Raw genomic sequence first — 25,177 nt, forward strand, 5'->3', positions numbered from 1 at the left:
ACATGAGCTCAAGTCTCATCTACTTTGGAGTCATTTTAACATATAGTCAGGTGAGAGGCAGAGCCTTATCTCAGGTAATGTGGGACTCCACAAATCTTAGATAAATCATTCTAGTTTTGAAGCTAATTCTCGCCTCTTTCCTAAATGTCATTTTACAAAGTTTACGTATATTGTCTCCTGAGCCTATATGAACATCAACACAATATAACATTACACTTAAAACATGAATCAAAGAAAGACTGAGAGAGCTTTTAGCTTTCCATTTGTGTGTCAAAGTGGCAAAATACTTACCTGTTTCATGATATTAATATTTAAACAGATCAGGCTCTCATTAACTTTTAGAAATATAATTACATTTTATCTCAGTGTAGAAGGTAACATATACTTCCTGTCCAGTTACAGAACATTAAATGATATAAATTAATCCCCAATAAAATTTACTATTCTTTTTTTTATATTTATTTATTTTTTTAATTGTATACAAATGGGATACATGTTGTTTCTCTAGTTGTACATGGAGTCAAGGCATACCATTTGTGTAATCATACGTTTACATAGGGCAATGATGTTTATTTTTTTCCCTTCCCCCCCACCCCTCCCACCCCTCTTTTCCCTCTAAAGAAAATCTTAGAAGATGGAAAGATCTTCCATGTTCTTGGATAAGCAGAATTAATTTTGTCAAAATGGCCATACTACCAAAAGTTCTATACAGATTCAATGCAATTCCAATTAAAATCCCAATGATGTACCTTACAGAAATAGAGCACACAATTATAAAATTCATCTGGAAGAATAAGAAACCCAGAATAGCTAAAGCAATCCTCGGCAGAAAGAGTGAAGCAGGGGGTATCACAATACCAGATTTTCAACTCTACTACAGGCAATAGTAAAAAAAAAAAAAAAAATGGCATGGTATTGGTATCAAAATAGAGAGGTAGATCAATGATAGAGAATAGAGGACACAGACACAAACCCAAATAAATACAATTTCCTCATACTAGACAAAAGTGCCAAAAACACGCAATGGAGAAAAGATAGCCTCTTCAACAAATGGTGCTGGGAAACCTGGAAATCCATATGCAACAGAATGAAACTAAACGCCTATCTCTCACCCTCCAAAATACTCAACTCAAAATGGATCAAGGATCTCAAAATCAGACCAGAGACCCTGCATCTTATAGAAGAAAAAGTAGCTCCAATTCTTCAACATATCATCTTAGGATCAGACTTTCTTAACATGACTCCCATAGCACAGGAAATAAAAGCAAGCATCAATAAGTGGGATAGATTCAAACTAAGTAGCTTTCTCCAGCAAAGGAAGCTATCAGTAATGTGAAGAGAGAGCCCACAGAGTGGGAGAAAATTTTTGCCACTCATACTTCAGATAGAGCACTAATTTCCAGAATATATAAAGAACTCAAACAACTCTACACCAAGAATACAAGTACCTAGTGAACAAATCCTTTCAGGAAATGAACAGACACTTCACAGAAGATCTACAATCAACAGATATATAAAAAAATGTCCAACATTCTAGTAATAAGAGAAATGCAAATCAAAACTACCTTAAGATTTCATCTCACCCCAATTAGAATGGCGATTATCAAGAACATAAGCAAAAATAGGTGTTGGTGAGAATGTGGGGGAAAAGGTACATTCATACATTGTTGGTGGGGTTGCAAATTAGTGCAGCCACTCTGGAAAGCAGTGTGGAGATTCCTCAGAAACCTTGGAATGGTACCACCATTTGACCCAGCTATCCCACTCCTTGGCCTATACCCAAGGGACTTAAAATCAGCATACTACAGAGATACAGCCACATCAATGTTCAGAGCTGCTCAATTCACAATAGCCAGATTGTGGAATGACCCTAGATGTCCTTCAATTGCTGAATGGATAAAGAAACTGCAATATATATATATATATATATTTATAGTATATATATATTTATATATTTATAGTATATACATATATTTATAGTATATATATATATATTTATAGTATATATATATATATATATATTTATAGTATATATATACTACAGTTTCTTTATATATACACAATATACAGTTTCTTTATATATATACACAATGGAATATTACTGAGCCATAAAGAGTGATAAAGTTATGGCATTTGCAGGCAAATGGATGAAATTGGAGAATATCATGCTAAGTGAGATAAGCCAATCTCAAAACACCAAAGGACAAATGATGTTGCTGATAAGCAGATAATGACACATAATGAGGGGTGGGAGGGGTTAGTGTTAGTGTTAGTGTTAGTGTTAGGGTTAGGGTTGGGGAAAGGCAAGAATGGAGGAAGGAAGGACTGTATAGAGGGAAAAGAGGCATGGGAGGAGTGGCGGGGGAATGGAAAAAATACCAGAATGAATCAAACAACATTTCCCTATGTAAATTTATGATTACACATGTGGTATGCCTTTACTCCATGTACAAACAGAGAAACAACATGTATCCCATTTGTTTACAATAAAAATAAATAAAATAAAAATGTCAACTTACTACAAAAATAAGAATAAAACTTAATACACAATGTTAAGAGTAATTAGGGTATTTAAGAAATCCATTTTAGTTTAACGTATGAATTAAGTCTTGTTTCTTATCAGTATATTAAGTATTTGACCTTAGGGAAGAAACTTAAATAGCTTTCACTGTTGTCTAACATACATATAATGAACTTAGTTACACACAAACTTGTTGGAAAAGGTCCTTTACTTACACACAGGCATTCTTAGCATTCATTTAGACCCTCATGTCACCAATTTATGAAAACACAAACAATGTTCAAGTACACCACCCATGGAATTCAGGAATTTAAGAGTATTTTGGTATATCTAACAGCATTTTAACTTTGTACATTAATCAGATGCTTTTACTAAACACATTTATGAAAATTAGTTTCATATATGTCAAATTCAATTTACTTATTAAGGTATCAGACAAGTGTATCAGACAGCATTTACCTCTTCCATGTTGAAGAAAATTAAATAGCATGAGAGAGCAAGAAAGAGAGAGAAGGCACAGAGAGGGAGGGGAGAGGGAGGGAGAGAGACACAGAGAGAGAGACACTGAAAACCATTTTTCTGTATTGCAACCCACAAGAACTTTAAAATGGATACAATTTTCTTCCGTCATATGTTGGTCACCCCCTGGGCCTGCTGTGTATTACAGTTTGCATTCCAAAGCTGGTTAGGGTTATTTTTCTCTCTCTCACTGACATGCAGGTTAAATTTTTGCTCCATAGGTTAAGATGATGGTAAGTGCTTGAAATAAGGATTTTTACATGATTTGGGGCTGGGAAGTCACCTAATTTGCCATTTTGCAATAAATGACTTTTTAACTTTTTGCACAATTTCTTGATCAAAGGTTCCCTATTTGGGTCATGGTGTAGATTTTCTCATTTGTACTGTGCCCGTTTTTGAGTGCTGAACTTAATGAAGCATTTGATTTAGATAAATGACTGAATCATTCTCATATTGTGGAAGGGTGAAGGACTGGACCAGACCTGGAAGATTTGCCCCTACGTAGTGAAGGTGTGTCTGAGTGAGGGGATGAAGTTGTGGTTGAGCAAGCAAAGAAGCAGAGAGTGGAGGTGGAGAAAGTGAAGAGTGATCTTTTAGGTCAAAAGAGGTAAAGTCATTAAGATTGGGAGGTGAAAGTGTTAAGGGAGAGTGAGCAGGGAGGACCTGAGTGGGGAAGGAGGACTGACTTAAAGAGGGGTGAGAGTGAAGAAAAGAGAAGGCTTGAACAAAGGGAATCCTGGCCTGCTTGCTGCCATGACAGAAGTTGTATAAATCCTGTATAATGGGATTGAAAGTCCCATTCTTTGGACTGAGGAGTCATTATCTAATTTATATTGGGGCCAAACGGTGTAGCAACAGAATATGAGCTTTTGAGGTTTGAGATATGGAGTCAAATGGAGAGGCTGACTGTTTTTGAGGAGACAAACAACGGGGTGGGGCCACAGAGAATTTTAGATTTGGCAGAGTCCTTGGCTAAGAGATCTCAGGAGCCCAGAGAAGGGAAACAGGAGAGAAAGGGTGTCCCCACAACCTCTCTGACTTCCCACGTAGAAGCAGACCACCAGTGAGGGTTTTCACCATCCCTGACAGGTCTGCAGCCAAAGCCAAGGGAGAATCTGTCCCAGTGCTGGGATTTTTGTGGAGAGAGAGAGAGCACTCAGGGCCTCCACAGAAGAGTTCTGAGGACACACTGCCAGTAGAGGAAAGACTGACTAGAGTCAAATTCCATGGTGGATGAGAAGGTTGGCAACATCGATTCATGAACCCACTATTGTGGATATTGGCCAGGGATGAGGGGGCACTGTCAAGTTGGCTCAGATCCCAGTGAAGGAAGAAGCAGCAGGCAATGATCATGGATCCCATCCTAGGTTTCAGTACCAGAATATTAGGGTAGCTTGCACAAAAATCCATTGCAGACACAGCTCAGAGTTCAAGCAATGGTTTGTTGACACAGACAGTCTGCCAGGCTGTCCCTCTGTGAGGAGATGTAGCCTGCAGGAAAAATCCTCTAAACTATATAGTCATGTACAATGAAGTGGTTAAAAATAACCAGTCTGGCCCTGTAACTCTTACTTGATGTTTTGGGGTGGTTTTGGTTATTGGGACTCCTTTTGAGTGGCTCTACCAGGAAGGTAATTCCCGGGTGGGCAGGTACTGACTTTCAGAAGGGAGTCACTTTGGCCTGAAGTCTAAACACAGGCTGTAGGTCATGTGCAGAAGCACCCTTGTTAGACTGCTAATGGGAGCTACAGTCTGCACATCTTCCCTGATACAACTGTCATTCCAGTGAGGGGCTGAACTCCAGAAGTAGCTTTGCTATTCCTTGGCAGGTGGGCCTTTGTGAACCTGGGTTCCTCATATTTTGAGGTGCTTTGAAGATACAGCTCACCAATAGCTTCAAACCCTCTAAGTCCTGGACCTGACTTGGTGACACCTTCCTAGAGTAGAAGGAAGCAAAACTGCTTAGAGGAAAGGCTGGTTCTTCCCAGTGCTAGGAAGTTCCAAATGAAGTCTGGAATATCTTGTCTCACTAGAAGTATGAGTGACCAAGGAGAAAGGATGCCATGATCAAAGGACAAAGAAATCCATTTGGAGAAACTGTCACAGACCAGTCTGTGAAAACTAGAGCATCAGAGAAAATAAAGACCACTCCAGATTATGGCCCATGAAAGCCATGAAATCTTGCAGAACCAACCTAGATGTCCTTCAATTGATGAATGGATAAAGAAAATGTGGTATATATATACAATGGAATATTACTCAGCCATAAAGAACGATAAAATTATGGCATTTGCAGGCAAATGGATGAAACTGGAGAATATCATGCTAAGTGAGATAAGCCAATCTCAAAAAACCAAAGGAAGAATGATATCGCTAATAAGTGGATGATGACACATAATGGGGGGTGGGAAGTGTTAGTGTTGGGGTTGGAGTTGGGTTTAGGGAGGGGGGCAGGAATGGAGGAAGGAAGGACTGTATAGATGGAGGGGAAGGGTGGGAGGGGAGGGGGGGAAGGGAAAAAATGGCAGAATGAATCAAACAACATTACCCTATGTAGATTTATGATTACACAAATGGTATGCCTTTACGCCATGTACAGACAGAGAAACAACATGTATCCCATTTGTTTACAATTTTATAATAATTAAAAAAAAGAAAATCAAAAAAAAAGAAAAGAAAAGGAGTGAATAATGAGAAATGGGAATGCCCCCCAGGTGGGAGGTCAAAGGAGAAGGAGCCTGAGAGCTAGGTCAACAGTGGTGGCCAAAACACAGGTGGAAGATGGATGTGCATCAGGATATATGGGTCAAACATGTCCAGAATGCTTACTGAAGGAGATAATGGTAAGATTACAGTAAAGAACTGTGAAAGAATTAGTGGGAAGTGTCGCTGTGATGACAGATATGATGTGCCTCTTGGTACACTATAAGGGCATAATAGTCCACATCTGTGGTTTCACAGTAAAAGATTTAGAACTTCAATCTTCTGGAAACATTACCACTACAGAGGAAGATTTTTAAAACACCTGGGTTCTCATTTTAAAAAAAATAAGAAGACGGGAGTTGGCCTGGGTCCCGCCCCGGAAATGGGTGGAACGTCGCACCCCGGAGTCGGGTGGCAGCGGAGGCCGGTCCTGGCTTTGTAACTCGCTCAAGATGGCGGCGCAGCCACCCAGCGGGATCCGCCTCAGTGCGCTTTGCCCGAAGTTTTTACATACAAATTGTACTAGTCATACTTGGCCATTCAGTGCAGTTGCTGAATTAATAGATAATGCTTATGATCCTGATGTGAATGCTAAACAGATATGGAGTGAAAAAACAGTGATAAATGACTGTATATGCTTGACATTCACTGATAATGGGAATGGTATGACATCAGATAAGTTACACAAAATGCTAAGAGATGGGAAAACACATCAAGATAGATTTAATGTAATTTACCCAAGATGATACAGCCAGGAAGGCTTTGGCTTCAGTGACAAAGTCACCATTAATTGTCATGTCCCAGTTGGATTGCATGGGAATGGCTTCAAGTCAGGTTCTATGCGTTTGGGTAAAGATGCCATCATTTACCAAAAATGGAGAAACCATGAGTGTGGGCTTCTTGTCTCAGACCTACTTGGAAGTCATAAAAGCAGAACATGTTGTTGTTCCAATAGTGGCATTCAAGAGCACCACGTCAGATGATTAATTTGGCAGAATCAAAAGCCAGCCTTGCTGCAATTCTGGAACATTCTCTGTTTTCTACGGAACAGAAATTACAGGCAGAACTTGATACCATTATGGGTATGAAGGGGACAAGGATCATCATTTGGAATCTTAGAAGCTACAAAAATGCAACAGAGTTTGATTTTGAAAAGGATAAATATGATATCAGAATTCCTGAGGATTTAGATGAGGCAATGGGAAAGAAAGGGTACAAGAAGCAAGAAAGAATGGACCAAATTGCCCCTGAGAGTGACTATTCCTTGAGGGCTTACTGCAGTATATTATATCTGAAGCCAAGAATGCAGAACATCTTACGTGGACAGAAAGTGAAGACACAGCTAGTTTAGAAGAGTCTTGCCTACATCCAATGTGATGTTTATCGACCTAAATTTTTAACTAAATCAGTGAGAATTACTGTTGGATTCAACTGTAGAAATAAAGATCATTATGGCATAATGATGTATCACAGAAATTGACTCATCAAAGCTTATGAAAAATTCGGATGTCACCTAAGGGCAAACAACATGGGTGTTGGAGTAGTTGGAATTATAGAATGTAATTTCCTTAAGCCAACTCATATTGAGCAAGATTTTGACTACACTAATGAGTACAGACTGGGATTCCGCCTTTGGGTCCCCTTCTTCCACCCGGGAGAAGTCTGCTTTTCCTTTTCTTTAATAAAGCTGTATTTTCCACTCTACATTTGCCTCGGCGTGCTTCTCCGGCGTTATACTTCAACACCTGAGGAAGCAGGACTCGTCACCGGGTAAAAAGCGGTATCAGATTTGGAGGTCCCACCGAGATCTACGCCGAGGTAAGTGAGCTTTTCTCTTCACGCACCCCAATCTGTCCGAGGTGCATCTTTCTGTCTCTTTCTTTCTGGAGGGCAAAATGGGCACCCGTCGGCTACTTAAATGCAACTAGTGCAGCCGCCATTCTTAAGACTCGGGTGAGAGGTTTCTCGGCTCAGGCAAGTTTCCAATCCCCTGCTCTGCAGGCACGTTGGGGCTCTGCTGAAGCCGTTTCCTACTTTTCTGTCCAGGCCCGGAGCACAATTGCCGTGAGTACACAGTGTCCCTACTCCTGATCTGCCCAGGATGCGTGGAGGCGGAGGAAAGGTTGGAGCAACTGCGGGGTTCTCGGCCCGGGCTACTCTCGGGTGGACCCCAAAGGTTCCTTCTCCGGACTCCCCCTCCCGACAGCCCTGAAGGGTATCCAGGCTGATCGGTAGACAATGGCACTGAGGGAAAGCACCAATCACCTTTGCCTCCGTATGGGCCGCACAGTGCGCAGCACACCGCACACATCCATTCCCTCCTGGATGTTTTCCCTTCGCTCGCCGATCAGACATTAAACATTCAGATAGTAGGATCATAGGAAAATCAATAGGAAAGTACTCAGGTTATCTTTGTTTGCATATTTAGCCTTTGTTAGTTTGTTTAAAGTTTTCCTGTGCTTAAAGGTGCTCAGTGTGTTCTAAGCTGCAAGGAGGATGTATACTTTAATTCAACCCCTCCCTTGAATCCCTCAGAGAACAGGGTATTATATGTCTAACAATTCTAAGGGAAGACCCCAAATTATGCCAACAATGTAAAATAGATTCAGCCAGAACCACTACTCTAAAGGAAGAAAGCCTTAAAGAGTCACCTACTGAGGGAAAGGAATTTTCTGCTAAAGTCCATCAGCAGGCCTCCTGTCCTCCATACCCTGGTCCTTCTCCATCTGCCCCAATGGACAGATCAAATGTACTACCTCTCCAGGAGATGCCAGGAGGAGAATTTGGACCAATTAAAGTATACAACCCCTTCTCCCTCCAAGACCTAAGACAGATAAAAACAGACCTAGGGAAATTTTCAGAAGATCCAGATAAATATATTGAGGTGTTTCAAAACCTATGCCAGGTGTTTGACCTCACCTGGAAAGATATTATCCTGTTACTTAACCAGACTTTAACCTCCAATGAGAAGGAAGCCACCCTGAAAGCAGCTGAACAATTTGGGGATGACCTACACCTTGCTCATGCCCCAGGAGCCCAAACTAGATCTAAACCCAACTATCCATCGGGAGCACAGGCAGTTCCAAGAAATGACCCCGACTGGGACCCAAACGATGAACAGGATGCTTGGAAAATCAGACACTTCCAGATGTTAGTCCTTGAGGCCCTTAGGAGAATCAAACAGAAGCCTATTAACTATTCTAAGATTTCTGAAATTACACAAGGTCCCGAAGAAAGCCCGGCTATTTTCATGGAGAAACTCAGGGAGGCAATGAGAAAACACACCACCGTGGATCCTGAATCCACAGAGGGCCATTTACTTTTAAAGGACAAATTTATCATTCAATCGGCCCCAGACATTCGGAGGAAATTACAAAAATTGGCATATGGCCCTGATCAATCCTTAGATGATATCCTCCGACTTGCAACTTCCGTTTTTTATAATCGAGATGTAGAGGAAAAGAAGGAAAAAGAGTGTAGAGACAGAAGAAAAACTGAAGCGCTGGTCATAGCCCTAAGAGGAGTTAGCTTCCCGGGTGATGAAGAAAGAAAACGGAATGTACCTCAGGCCACAAAAGGGATTTGTTTCCGTTGTGGAAAGGAGGGACATTTCAGACAGGAATGTCCCCAAGCCAAACGGCCACCACCAAAGCCCTGCCCCAAGTGTCAAGGCAACCATTGGAAAAGTGACTGTCCTCAGGGGCGTAGGTCCTTGAGGCCAGACTCTTCCACACAGGCCTGACGGGGCCCGGGGCCAATTCTAATGGCTCCCGTAACTCCTATCACTACGCTGAGCCCCGGGTATGCTTCTCCGTAGGGAGCCAAGAGGTCAACTTCCTCTTAGATACTGGCGCTAGTTTTTCAGTGCTCACCTCTTATCCTGGACCTCTTTCCTCTAATACTATAACGGTGCAAGGGGTGTCTGGACGGCCTATTACCAGAAAGTTTACTCCCCCACTGAGTTGTGAGTTGGATGGGATGATGTTTTCTCATGCATTCCTGATAGTGCCAGAAAGCCCTACCCCTCTATTGGGAAGGGATTTACTTTCAAAACTTCAGACTTCCATTACAATGAATTTGGGACCACAAGGATCATTATGTTTACCTCTACTAGAATGTGACATAAACCCTGAGGTATGGGCCACTGAAGGCAAGATTGGAAGGGCAAAAAGAGCAATCCCAGTTAAAATAGTCTTAAAGGATCCCTCTGTCTTTCCACATCAGAGACAATACCCGCTACGCCCAGAAGCAAAAAAGGGTTTATTAAAAATCATCCAGAACCTCAAACAGCAGAAACTTTTAGTACCTTGTAACAGCCCATGCAATACACCAATTTTGGGAGTTCAAAAATCAAATGGGGAATGGCGTTTAGTCCAAGACCTCAGAATAATTAATGAAGCAGTTGTTCCCCTCCACCCAGTAGTTCCTAATCCATATACTCTGCTATCTGAGATTCCAGCAACTGCCGCTTGGTTTACTGTGTTAGATTTAAAAGATGCCTTCTTTTGCATACCTCTGGATTCTCAGTCTCAGTATCTGTTTGCCTTTGAGGAACCAGATAGTGGATCTCAACTAACCTGGTCAGTACTCCCCCAAGGATTTAGAGATAGCCCCCACCTATTTGGACAAACTCTAGCTAAGGACTTAGCAGAATTCAAAGATAAGAAGTGTAATGTGGCATGTGGAGACCCTAAACAATTATACCCAAACCGCCCTCCATGATGTTGGAGAAAGCATTTCTCTCCTTAATACAGAAGTGACACTCATGAGGAAAGCTGTCTTACAAAACCGGATGGCTTTAGACATCCTCACTGCAGCCCAAGGCGGTACTTGTGCTATTGTTAGAACTGAATGCTGTGTTTACATCCCTGACAACTCTAACAATGTAACTAACATCCTTAAAGATTTACATTCTCAGATAGAGGCCATGTCCTCTCCAGACTCATCATGGGAACAAATTCTTAGTTCCTGGTTCTCTGGTACCTCCTGGTGGAAAACATTATTAGTCTCTATAATCATCATCATACTCATTGGTGTGTTCCTATGTTGTGGCATTTACTGTTGCATTAATCTTATCCCGGTACTCATAACTTCTTGTTTCTCTTATAGACCGCCCATCTCTCAAATGACCCTCCAGCCTATTACTCTTCAACCAGACTTTTACCGTGGACCCCTCGATCGACCCGATTTCTAAAAAGGAACTCCAAGCTGCTTGCCCCTCGCCGTCCACTTTCAGCTCGAAGAAGTCAGAGCGGTCATCGACCCCCTTCCCCAGCAGCATGGAGTTCCTAAAATTAGAGGGGGGAATGAAGCCAGAATTGGGGACAGGTAGTTAGTGTAGAAATAGGAAATCGGGTCAGATCAAGAAAATGGAGGCCATAAAGTCATCTGCCCCTGGAAGAATGGAATGTCAAGGATCTCCAGAGCCCATTGATTACCAAATTTACCTGCCCTTATCAGAGACAACAGGCAGGAAGATGCTAATTAATGCCCCCTGGGCCCTTGCCCATCTGGGTCACCTTGACCCTCCCTCTGCCCCATCCGCTTTTCGCTTTTTACATTTCAAAACCAGGCCTAATCCGGTAGGCAGGAAGGGAGGAGACAAGGGGGAAAGAATGGGAGAATGAAACCCATAAAAAGAACGAGATTTGCTCATCCCACGGATTCCGCCTTTGGGTCCCCTTCTTCCACCCGGGAGAAGTCTGCTTTTCCTTTTCTTTAATAAAGCTGCATTTTCCACTCTAAAAAAAAAAAAAAAAAAAAAAAAAAAATGAGTACAGACTTACAGTAACAGCGCTAGGAGAAAAGCTGAATGATTACTGGAATGAAATGAAAGTGAAGAAAAATTACAAATATCCTCTAAATTTGCCAGTTGAAGATATACAGAAATGTCCTGATCAAACATGGGTTCAATGTGATTCCTGTCTAAAGTGGCAAAAATTACCAGGTGGGATAGATCAACTTCCAGAAAAATGGTATTGCTCCAATAACCCTGACCCATAGTTCAGAACCTGTGAAGTTCCAGAAGAACCCAAGTATGAAGATTTGGTACATCCCACTTACGAAAAAACCTACAAGAAGAACAACAAAGAAAAATTCAGAATCAAACAACCAGAAGTGATCTCACGGATTAATACTGAACTCTTTCGGACAACACCTATTTCAAGTCAGAGCTTTTCTCCTATGAGGGAAAGCATTCCAAGAGGACATCATTCAGAAGTGACAAATTCTTATCCAACAAGAACTATAAATAATCATCGGGTTTCACCCCAGTCTGAACCTGATAGCAACAACCTAAAACGGAGACTTTCTATTCATTCCTCAATTTTGAATGCAAAGAATTGGAGATTAAGTAATCAAGCATTTGAAAACTCAACTCATAAAGATGATGATGATGATGATGAAGATGTGATCATCTTGGAAGAAAACAGTACTCCCAAACCTGCAGTAGATCATGATATTGAAGCTAAACCAGAAGAGAGTCACACTGAACAAAGTGGTGTTCACGTTGAGCTTGTGGACAGTGCTAAATCGTGTGGCCACACTAGTTCAACAAGCACTGTGTCACCCAGGTGTGATCGGGGCACTACTGCAGCCACCCAGACAGAAGCACCAAATGTAGTTGTTAAAAAGGAAGAAATTATCGAAGGTGAGATAGATGTAAGAAATGATATAGCAATACTGCCCTCCTGCGTAGATGCTAAAGGAAAGATACAGGAAGCCCAGGAAACCTTTGCTAAGGCTGCAGATGATGTTGGCTGCCAGTTACAAGAGCTGAGAAATGAACTACTTTTAGTCACTCAAGAAAAAGACAATTATAAGAGACAGTGTCATATGTTTACTGACCAAATCAAAGTATTACAACAGAGAATATTAGAAATGAATGACAAATACATGAAGAAGGAAACTTGCCATCAGTCTACTGAAACTGATAATGTATTTTTACTTGAGAGTATTAATGGCACATTGAAAGTCCAGACCATGTGATATCTCAGTATCGGCAAGCTTTGGAAGAAATAGAAAGGCTGAAAAAACAGTGTAGTGCTTTGCAACATGTAAAGGCTGAATGTAGTCAGTGTTCTAATAGTGAGAGTAAAAGTGAAATGGATGAAATGGCTGTGCAGCTTGACAGTGTGTTTAGACAACTGGACAAATGCAGTGTTGAGAGGGACCAGTATAAAAGTGAGGTTGAATTACAAGAAATGGAAAAATCACAGATTCGTTCTCAGTGTGAAGAACTCAAAACTGAAATGGAACAGTTAAAATCTGCAAGTCCTGTGAGAGGAACAGATGTTTCAACTTCAAGTAATATTGAGGAGTCTGTAAATTACACAGATGGGGAAAGCCTCAAACTTCGATCTCTTTGAGTTAATGTGGGACAACTGCTGGCCATGATTGTACCTGATCTTGATCTTCAGCAAGTGAATTATGATGTTGATGTAGTTGATGAGATTTTAGGGCAAGTTGTTGAACAAATGAGTGAAATCAGTAGTACTTAAAGTATGTATCATGAATTAATAAAATACTTGCTCAGTTCTTTGGATTGTATGGCTTTCAAAATATAAACAGTTTCATTCTATAATTTCGATAGGTAACAGACTGAAGAACCATTATTTTACTGTATTCTATGCATTCAATATTCAATGTTCAATTCTATGCACACAATATCTGTGTAGTTAGAGATAATGTGGACACAGTTCCATCTTTTGAAATACCTGTGAATTATTGATATTGAGCAGCTGAATAGCTAACTTATGACTTTGTGTTGAATGTAAATATTTGAATGTAAATATTAGGCCCATACATATTTTTTTATTCTCCTAAAATATGTGATTTTCACCAAGAGCTTTTCAGGTTGCCCCCAAGCTTTGTGCAATTTTTTCTGGTTGCCAAAAGTGTATTTTTCTTGGAATTGAGGGCTGTACCATGGTATAAATGAAAATGCTACTACCTTTGATTATCTTATAAAGGAATTTATATAATTTTTAAATAATGTGAAAGCACTCCTGATTACAATCTGGTTACAAGGGAATGAGTATTAGTGTTTCTTTTCTATAAAATCCTATCTCCTGACACATTATTTATGAAAATGTGATAAGCAAAAACTGACTCCATTTGTCAGGGTTTTTCTTGTGTTGAGATTGCCAATCATGATTAAACACAAACTGTTTTTATAGAACAAAAAAACAACCTTTAGTATAAAGTATTGAAAATATGAAATAACAACCAAGTTTACTTTGGAAGCCCATTTTTAGCTGTTTAGTCAGTATGGAGTGGGCACAATAATTATTTCATATTTCTTTCTGTGAAATTTCCTGTACATGCTTTTGTAAGTTTTTGCAGGTTAATATGAGTTGAGGAAGACAATCTTTCTCGGCAAATCTGCAGACCTTTTATTATATTACAAATCTAAGTGTTTTGTATCCTGGAGTTAAGGACAAACTGCCCTACGATTATAGTATTATATGCCATAAAATATGCTTTATTGGTTCCATGTTTTGTGCAATCTTAAAGAGATGGCTTTTTATTAAGTGTATATCTATGTATATATAATTAAAAATCATATTTTCAACAACTAAGATAGGCATTATTTTTTCAAAGTTTTATCATTACTATATATTTTTACTTTTGTTTCTGAAAATTCAATACATGTTCATTTTGTATGTATGCTTAATTACATGTCTCTCATATAATATTGAATTTCTATTGTATTATTTCCTTATTTTCCTTCTGAAAGAAGCAAATAAATGAAGATTGTTTTTATTTGCTTGATAAAGTAATTGAAAGTGTATTTTTGGTATGAAACTGATTTTCTGTCTCAATTGTAACTGCCCAAATTTTTCAAATACATTGTAATAAAATATATGATCTCTATCTCTTCAAAAAAAAATAAGAAGACAAGACCAAGGTACCCAATGGAAGGCTGAGCAACTGTTTATCAGAGAAATCCACAGAGACATGGAAACTAAATGCAAGGTTGTCTTTGGTCCTGCACAGGGAAAATGCCAAGGATAAATTGGGAGCAGTGGTTTCCAGGCATCACACACGGTTTACATAAAGATTCCCACCCATATAAAAATTTCTGGTTTATGATAATACTGTCATTATATAAGAACCTACATCCTTTGGAATTGTGCACTGAGGTACTTACGGGTATACTCCCATGTTATACTCAAATTATTCAGCAAAATATTTTATGCATATACAAACTGTTGATTGTGTGCACACAGATGCTCACACATACATGTATAAAGTAGCTCTGTAGAGATGGAAGGGAAACGGGAAGAATAAATAAGTGAATGAAACAAAAGTTAAAAATTGCTAAATTTGGGGGTTTGCAAGTATATCCTTTTCTATTTTGCAAATTTTCTGTAAAATTAAAATGACATCAAGAAACTAAAATACAAGAATTAGTTGATACATTTCACTGCTTATTAGAAAAATGAGACATATCACATGGTCATTTAAATTAGTAAAAACAATTAGGGGATAGTAGGAACATTCCTCAAGAGTGTAGAGGCTGTCTATGCTATGCCTACAGTAAAAAAATTGAAAGCATTACCCCATAACTCTGGAACAAGGCAGGGATGCCCTCTTTCACCACCTCTATTCAACATTGTTCTTGAAATTCTAGTCACAGCAATTAGACAGATCAAAGAAATTAAAGGGATATGAATACGAAAAGATGAACTCAAATTATCCCTATTTCTTGATGACTTCATTCTATATTTAGAGGAACCAAAAAATTCCAACAGAAAACTTCTAGAACTCATAAATCAATTCAGTAATGTAGCAGGATATAAAATCAATGCTCATAAATCTAATGCATTTTTACTCATAAGTGATTAATCCTCTGAAAGAGAATTTAGGAAAACTACCCCATTCACAATAGCTTCAAAAAACATAAAATAATTGGGAATCAATCTAACAAAAGAGGTGAAAGAACTCTACATTGAGAACTACAGAACACTAAAGAAAGAAATTAAAGACAATCTTAGAAGATGGAAAAATCTCCCATGTTCTTGGATAGGCAGAATTAATATTGTCAAAATGGCCATACTACTCAAAGTTCTATACAAATTCAATGCAATTCCAATTCAAATCCCAATGACCTACCTCTTATAAATAGAGCAATCTATCATAAAATTCATTTGGAAAAATAATAGAGCCAGAATAGTTAAAGCAATCCTTAGCAGGAAGAATGAAGCAGGGGGTATTGCAATACCAGAATTCCAACTATACTACAGAACAATAGTAACAAAAGCAGCATGGTATTGGCACCAAAATAGACAAGTAGATCAATGGCAGTGAACAAAGGACACAGAGACAAACCCAATAAATACAGTTTTTTCATACTAGACAAAGGTTCCAAAAACATACAATGGAGAAAATATGACCTGCTCAACAAATGGTGCTGGGAAAACTGGAAATCCATATGCAGCACAATGAAACTAAACCCCTATCTCTCACCCTCTACAAAACTCAACTCACAATGGATCAAGGACCTTGGATTCAGACCACAGACCCTGCACCTTTATTGAAGAAAAAGTAGGTCCAAATCTTCATCATGTCACCTTAGGATCAGACTTCCTCAACATGACCCCCAAAGCACAAGAAATAAAAGCAGAAATCAATAATTGGGATAGAATCAAACTAAAAAGCTTTTTCTCAGCAAAGGAAACTATCACCAATGTGAAGGAGAGCATACAGAGTGGGAGAAAATCTTTGCCACTCATACTTCAGATAGAGCACTTATCTCCAGAATATATAAAGAACTCAAGAAACTCTACACCAGAATACAAATAACCCAATCAACAATATGGGCTAAGTAAATGAGCACACACGTCACAGGAGAAGATCTACAAGCAATCAACAGATATATGAAAAAATGTTCAACATCTCTAGTAATAAGAGAAATGCAAATGAAAACCACCTTAAGATTTCATCTCACCCCAATTAGAATGGTGATTATCAAGAACACAAGCAATAATAGGTGTTGGCGAAGATGTGGGGAAAAAGGCAAACTCATATATTGCTGGTGGGTTTGCATATTAGTGCAGCCACTCTGGAAAGCAATGTGGAGATTCTTTAGAAAATGTGGAATAGATCCACCATTTGACACAGCTATCCCACTTCTTCATTTATAGCCAAAACACTTAAAATCAGCATACTACAGTTATGAAGCCACATCAATGTTCATAGTTGCTCAATTCACAATAGCTAGATTGTGGAACAAATCTAGATGCCCTTCAATTGATGAATGGATTAACAAAGTGTGGTATATATACACAATGCAATATTACTCAGACATAAAGAATAATAAAATTATGGCATTTGCAGGCAAATGGATGAAGTTGGAGAATATCATGCTAAGTGAGATATGCCAATCATAAAAGTCCAAAGGCCAAATGATCTCTCTGATAAGTGGATGAGGATAAATAATGCATTGTGGTAGGGAAGAAAGAATGGTGGAAAGATGGATTGTATAAAGAAAAGAGGAGTGGGAGGGTGGGGTAATGGGAAAAATAACAGGTTGGGACAAACATCTTTACTCTATGTACATGTATTATTACACAAATGTTATGACTCTACTTCATGTACAACCCGAGAAATAATTTTTACCTCATTTGTTTACAGTGAATCAAACTGAATAATTTTTTTAAAGAAGAAAACAGAAAAAATGATCGCAGTAATTGGAATCTGGAGATTTGGTTTCAAGTCTTCAATAAATCACATGATCTCTAAAAAAGATTGATATATTATCACCCATTCTACATAGTTTAAAAAGAAACCAGAAGTATAGGTGATCTTCCTTAAACTTCTAAAAGGTATCGAGCAAAATGTGAAAAGGAACACAAAATCATACTTAAGCCCCATTTGTCTCACCTCCATTCAGGGGTGAAAGATGGGTCATGGCTGTGTGTCCTTCCACACAAGCTTCAGGTACGAATGCTAAGTATATAGAAAAACATCCTGTGTGTGGGTGGGAAGGGTCAGACCCGTCCTCAGATCACTGAAGCACCTAATTGCAGCAGCACCAGAATCCACTGCCCTGAACATAGCACACATGAGGGACACTTCCATGTTCCCACACCTGGCAGAATGCTCCTCCCTGTGCTGCACCTCACAGAATACTTCTGCCTGGGCAGCAACTGGCTGCATACTCCCCCCTGTGCTCCCACCTGGCTGAATACTCCTCCCTATACACACATATGGCTGAATGCTCTTTCCTGTACTTCACATGGTGTAGAGACATGCTTACAGCTATTTGAGGAAGAGACCGTGTACACATGCATGTGTGAGGACGTGCCCATCTGCTGGTGTGTGATTCCTCCTCCCCCAACCTTACAGCTCAGGGTCCCACTGCTGTGCTTGTGCCGTGGCCCCAGGAACCTCGCACGTGAGGCGCCGGATGAGGGAGCACACAGGAATGACAGGCACCTGGGGGCGCCACTCTACACGTGCCGCACTCGCCTCACTTCCACTCCTAGCGGTGGTGCCTTGGTGTTTTCTCTCTTCTCACGGTGTCAGGCGGAGCTGGTGTTGGCACCAAGGCATCTACTTGGGGAGAGAGGTAAACAAGGAAGGAAGCAAGGTAGCACCCCTGAGAAAAATAAAGAAGGTGTTCATTTCCAGTCCACCTCCTATTCTTTCCCGTGGGCTTGATGCTGCAGGAGGCAACAAGTGGTGGCCTGTATGGTGCATTTGGCAGAGTGGATAAGTACTGAGGAACCTCATGAGAGTCTCTGGCCAGAGCAGTTTAGGGCAAGGGAAAGTAAGAAATGGGGTCGCAAATTTTAAAGACCCACATGACTAAGGTCATAAAAAGATGAATTAAAAAGTAATGGCATGGCAGTGAAGGAAATAGGATCTAATAGCGAAGGAAAAACAGGGGGTTCCTCTTCCTAAAGGAACAATTCCTATGAAGTCTTAGGAGAAGTAGAAGAGCAAGAATCTGTTAAACATGTAGAACAAGGTGAGAAAGAATTGAGTGGTAGTGACTTAGAAAGTATTTACTCAGATAATTTAAGAAAAACAAGGAGGAAAGTAGGGGAAAGCTAAATCCTATTGAGCCTTCTGCACCACCATGGGAAGATCCTCTGGCCAAGACCATTCAGGAACTTTCTAAGCACTTAGACGCCCTTGAATACAAAGAAGCCCCAAATTCATGGAACCTGCCCATATTTGAGGACCAAAATAGACAGAGATACCATCAACCATTAGACTTTAAAACCATTAAAAACTTTAAAGAGGCAGTTATGACATATGGACCTCAGGCACCATTTACCATAAGTATGTTTGAATCTTTGAGTAATTTAATTTTGACTCCTACTGATTGGAAACAGTTGTGCAGAGCAGTGTTATCTGGAGGACAATATCTGATTTGGAGAACTTAGTGGCAAGAAATATCTGTTGAAACTGCTCACAGAAACACAGCAGCAGTGTTTCCTGGTAGAAATGTTGATAAGCTAACAGGAGGCCAATATGCTCCAATAGATACCCTGAATCAATATGATCCTGGAGTGTATGCACAGATATATACAGCAGCAATCAAGGCATGGCAAACAGTCCAAGTGTGTGTCAGATTTTTGTAGACTAAGTTTTATAACCCATAAGAAAAAAATTCCAAAACTCATCTGTCTCCATTATATGGATGACATTCTATTAGCTCATCCTGATCAACAGAACCTCCTTGAGATATTTGGGGATATGGCTATCAGCCTAAAGCAACATGTGTTGATGGTAGCAGAAGAAAATGTACAAACTAGATCCCCTATCTGGTATCTAGGATTTCAAATTATGGACACATTCTTCAAACCTCAAAAAATCCAGCTCAGTAAAGATCAATTAACCACTTTAAATGATTTCCAAAAACTACTGGAGGATATTAATTGGCTTTAACCAAATTTGGGCTTCTCCACAGGAGAATTAAAGCCTTTATTTGACACACTCCGTGGGGATCCTGATCCATCTTCTCCAAGATCTTTAACTAATGAAGCTAGAGAAGCTTTAAGTAGAGTAGAAAGGGCTATTGAGTGTGCCTACTGTGATAGAATTAATTTCTTAAAACCACTTCTGTTTGTAGTAATTCCTTCTCAATATATGCCCACGGGTGTTTTCTGGCAACATGGACCTTTAATGTGGATACATTTATCCACCTCTCCTAAAAGTATAATTGAACCTTATACCTCTATGGTGGCACAGCTCATTCTTCAAGGGATAAAAATGGCAGTTAGAGTGTTTGGTATACATCCTACCGCCATTATAATTCCTTATTCTGCCCAAGTTGAAATTTTATGTGCTAATGATAATAACTGGGCTATTGCTAAATTCTCTACTTCTGCAAAATTTGATAACCACCCTCCAAAATTCCCTTTATTGTCTTTTTGTCTTAATCATCCTGTTACGTTCCCCAAGTAGTTAAAAAACAACCTATTCCCAGAGCATTAAATGTTTTTACTGATGGATCCTCTAATGCTACTGCTGCACTGGTCACTTACCAAAATACTATCACTCATATTACTTCTCATAAGTCTGCTCAATTGGTAGAAATGGAAGCTGTGGTCATAGCCCTTATAGAATTCAAGGAACAACCCAGAAATCTTTTTACAGACAGTAATTATATTGCTCAAGCAATTCCTAAATTAGAATTGGCTTGAACTATAGCTCCTCATACTCCAGCTTTTAGGATATTTCTTCAAATACAGAAGCTCTTATGGGAACATAAAGAACCTATGTTTTTCGGACATATAAGAGCTCATACCAATTTGACTGGTCCTCTACATGAGGGTAATCATAAAGCTGATCTTCCAACTCAAACTATTTTCATATATTCTTCAGTAGAACAGGCCGCTGAATTTCATGCTCAATTTCACATTAACAGTACGACATTACAATGTAGATTTAAAATAACTAAAGAACAAGCTAGAACTATTGTTAAGGGATGCCAACCTTGTGCTATTCATTCTCCAGTTCCACATGCAGGCATCAATCCCAGAGGGCTTTTACCCAACCATTTGTGGCAAATGGATGTTACTCATGATCCAGCTTTGATAAACTAAAATTTATTCACGTGTCTATTGACACATGGTCAGGATTGATTTTTGCTTCTCTCCATTCTGGGGGAAAATGTTAAAGATGTTATCTCTCATTGCTTACAAGATTTTGCAGCTATGGCAATTCCTAAAATGCTTAAGTCAGATAAGGACACTGCTTATATTTCATCATCATTTATTCAGTTTGTCTTAAGTTACAAATTATTCATAAAACTGGAATTCCTCATATTCCTCAAGGCCAAGGCATAGTGGAGTCTGCTAATCAAACGCTCAAGCTCATGGTTTTAAAACAAAAGGGGGAGATTGGGTTACCCCAGAGATAGACTGGCTATAGCTCTTTTACTTTAAATTTTTTAACTATGGATTCAGAGGGTATTCTGCTGGAGACAGACATTGGAATCCTCATCAGCAACACAAACCGCTAGCCTGCTGGAAAGGATGTCATTACAGGGACATGGAAGGGTCCGGACCCAGTGTTAATATGGGGGCAAGGATCTGTTTGTATCTTTCCACAGGATGCAAACTCCTCCAGTGTGGGTGCCAGCAAGCTTATAAGACAAGTTACCAGTTGTTCAGCGGTTGATAACATCATGAAAACAAAGAACATGAACATGATAATTCTCCTGATGATTCAACTGATTGATGGAACACTTTACAACTCTGGTCTGTAGTTACAGGATGACCTTGGCCTCTCCCTTACACCTCCTCTGTTTATCCCCCATTTTTACTACTAATAGCTACCCTGGGTTTACCTCCTATACATGTGGATTTGGATATTATGCCTTTTCTTAATTACTTTTTTCAACTCTCTGGTAGTTTATGTTTCTCCATTTCTTATAATAATGATTCTACCCATCCCTGTGTCACACTTCGCAACCAAACTCTTGGTACCCAATGGGGCCCACGTTGCTGGGAATCTTCCCCCACGTGGCCTTCTTTGTGGTCTGGATGTCAAGGTTCCTCTAGAACTGTCTTTGTAGTTGGAGCCAATCTTTTACCTTTGCTCCTAGTTTTAGTACCTACTCTATTAGTTCCTTTTCTGGATATAATTTTTCTTTTCAAAATCCTTTAATGGTAGATACAGCTAATTCTTTTGATTCCTGGTCATTTTGCAGAGAAAGAGCCTGCAAGACATTAGTGCTCTGTGTATGCTTCAAGGAGGTCAATTTATCAATGGGTTATATGATTATAACACCTCTACAGTGTTTGAAACAGGTGATAATATTTCTAGATCCTCCTCCCTGATTACATTTAAGACTACCCCTATATGTGTCACATCACCGTTCATCCTTATAGTCTCTAATGCCTCCTCCATTAATCATACTTTAGAGGGCACTCCCTCCTCATGTTTTCTTAATCAATGTTGGAATAGTACTAGTTTTCCTTTATGATTGTTGCTCGAGTTCCTAGGACCTGCCAATGCCAGTTTTAGCCAATTGGAAGACCTGCATGTGGTGTTGTCTTGACATAAGAGGGATTTTGGTATATCTCTAGCCATGGCTGTGGCTGTCACTGCATCTACAGCTGCAGTTACTGCTGCTGGGGTGCCCTAGCTACAAGTATTCCCACTGAACAGGCATTGAACAACCTCACTGGTAGTGTGGCCAAGGCTCCTCAAACACAGGAAACCATAATCAACATCTTCGTTCTGGTATAGTCATACCCTACAACATGTTGATCTCTGCAAGAACAAGTGGATATTTTGATGGACCTTGCTGCATCAGGATGTCTTGGACATTATTCAGGACTATGTCTTACAGGGGTTCAATACCATAATTATAGCAGGACTGCCAATTTATCAAGACAACTAGTGCTATGCTTAATGGATCTTGGAACTATCAGTTTTTATAATCTCACCAGATCCTACGAGCCCAAACACTCTTGTAACTTCTACTAAAGTCAAGGTGCCCTCTGTTGCTGATGTAATTACGTTTTTAAAGGTATTGTAATGGGGTCAAAAATGGGCAGGCATTATGGGGTTCTGTTTAATACTTCTGTTGTTCATTGTGTTAGCATTCATTGCATGTGTAACATGCGCCTAAGCCAACAAAGGGATAAGATCATTGTAAAAAATGCACTTGCCACCTTAGAAGCCAGAACTTCTTCTCAGGTTTTGCTCTCTCAAATGGATGACTGGTAGTCAAAGACGGGAAAGTCTCATGTGACTAACTATCAACTTAAGACAGGAGCCAAGACAATAATATGAAGCTTCTTGGTTATCCGATGACAGGTAAGAATGTCAGTGAGGACATGTGGAATGCCTAACACAGGTACAGTCGATCCAGATGTAGTGATAGGTATCACACATCCATTAAAGTTTTCTTCACCTTTTAAATCAAAAGGGGGGAGATGTAGAGACATGCTTACAGTTGTTGCCGGAAGAGATTGCGGCGTGGGAGGGACACGCCCAACTGCTGGTTCTGGATGCCTCTTCCCCTGCCCTTACACATGCGCACGGTCTCCCGGCTGCACAGTCACAACCCCAGCAATCTCGAACATGAGGTGTCTGACGGAGCACACCGGATCAAAAGGCACCTGGGGGCATCACTCTAGTGTGCCGCTTGTCTTGCTTCCACTCCTAGCGGTGGTGGCTTGCTGTTTTTCTCTCTTTTCACGGTGTCAGGCAGAGCTGGTGTTGGCACCAAGGCATCTACTGGGGAGAGATGTAAGCAAGGAAGCAAGCAAGGAAGCACCCTGAGAAAATTAAGAATTGTTCATTCCCAGTCCGCCTCCAATTCTTTCCTGCAGTCTCATTGCTGCAGGTGGCAACAACATGGCAGAATGTTTCTCCCTGTGATGCACCTGGCAGAATGCTTCTCCCTGTGATGCACTGGCAAATTCTCCTGCCTCTGATGCACTGGCAGAATGCTTCTCCCTGATCCAGCACCATGCAGAATACTTCTCCCTGTGATGCACCTGGCAGAATGCTTCTCCCTGTGATGCACCTGGCAGAATTCTTCTGCCTGTGATGCACTGGCCAAATGCTTCTCCCTGTGATGCACCTGGCAGAATTCTCCTGCCTGTGATGCACCTGGCAGAATTCTTCTGCCTGTGATGCACTGGCAGAATGCTTCTCCCTAATCCAGCACATGGCAGAATGCTCCTCCCTGTTTCCACACTTGGCAGAATGCTCCTCTCTCTGCCCATTCCTGGGCAAATGTTCCTTTATATGCTCACACCTGGCAGAAGGTTTTCCTGTGCCCACACCTGGGAGAATGCTCCTCCCTATGCCTACACCTGGCAAAATGCTCCTTTCTGTGCCCACATGTGGCAGAAGCCTCCCCCCTCTTCTACACCAGTCAGAATGCTCCTCCCTGTGCTGCACCTGGCAAAATGCTCCTCCCTGTTCCTGGACCTAGCACAAAGACCCGTTCTGTGACCACACCTGGAAGAATGCTCCTCTCTCTACTGCACATGAGAGAATACTCCTCCATGAGCTGCACTTGGCAGATGCTCCTCCTTGTACTGCACATTTCAAGATGCTCCTCCCTGTGAACTTAGATGGCAGAATGACACTCTCTTTGCTCCACCTGGCCAAGCTCCTCCCTATACCCGCACAGGGTAAAGGTCTCCTCCCTGTGCTGCACCTCAGTGAATGCTCCTAACTGTGCTGCACCTGGAAACATGCTCCTCCCTGTGCCCACATCTGCCAGAATGCTCCTCCCTGTACCCACACCTGCCAGAATGCACCTCCCTGTGCCCGAACATGGCAGAATGCTCTTCCCTGTGCCTGAACATGGCTGAGTGTTCTTCCTTGTGCTACATCTCGCAGAATGATTCTCCCTCATCTGATACTGCCACAGTGTTCCTCCATGTGCCCACATATGCAGAATACTACTCCTCATGCAGCATCTGGCAAAATTCTCCCTGTACTTACACCTGGCAAAAAGCTCTTCATGTGTGGACCTGGAAGAATGCTCCTCCATGTTCCTGAACCTGGTAGAATGCTCCTGCCTGTGCCCACACTTGGCAGAATGCTTCCGTCTGTGCTGCAACAGGCAGAATGCTCCTCTGTCCCCACTCCTGGCAGAATACTCTTCCCTGTGCTACACCTGGTAGAATGATCCTCCCAGTCCAGCACATTGCAAAATCCTCTTCCCTGTGCCCACACCTGGCAGAATGTTCCTGCCTCTGCCCACATCTGGCAGAATGCTCTTCCATGTGCTACACCTGGCAGAATGCTCCTCCCTACACTGCACCTAGATGAATGGTCCACCCTGTGCCCCCACATTGCAGAATGGTCCACCCTGGGACCACACCTTTCAGAATGCTTCTCCCTATCCTGAGTCAAGCAGAATTCTCTTCCCTGTGCTGTACCTAATAGAATGCTCCTCCCTGTGCCTCACCTGGAGAATGCTCCTCCTTGTGCTACACAAGA

The 25,177-nt window shown here is 40.8% G+C and overlaps 1 pseudogene; it reads left to right on the plus strand.

Annotated features, from left to right (window-relative positions):
- Positions 1-6,195: 6,195 nt before the first annotated feature.
- On the plus strand, positions 6,196-13,372 carry LOC124967316 (MORC family CW-type zinc finger protein 3-like; annotated as a pseudogene).
- Positions 13,373-25,177: the final 11,805 nt, after the last annotated feature.

This window comes from Sciurus carolinensis, chromosome 16, assembly GCF_902686445.1.
Source record: "Sciurus carolinensis chromosome 16, mSciCar1.2, whole genome shotgun sequence".
NCBI lineage: Eukaryota > Metazoa > Chordata > Mammalia > Rodentia > Sciuridae > Sciurus > Sciurus carolinensis.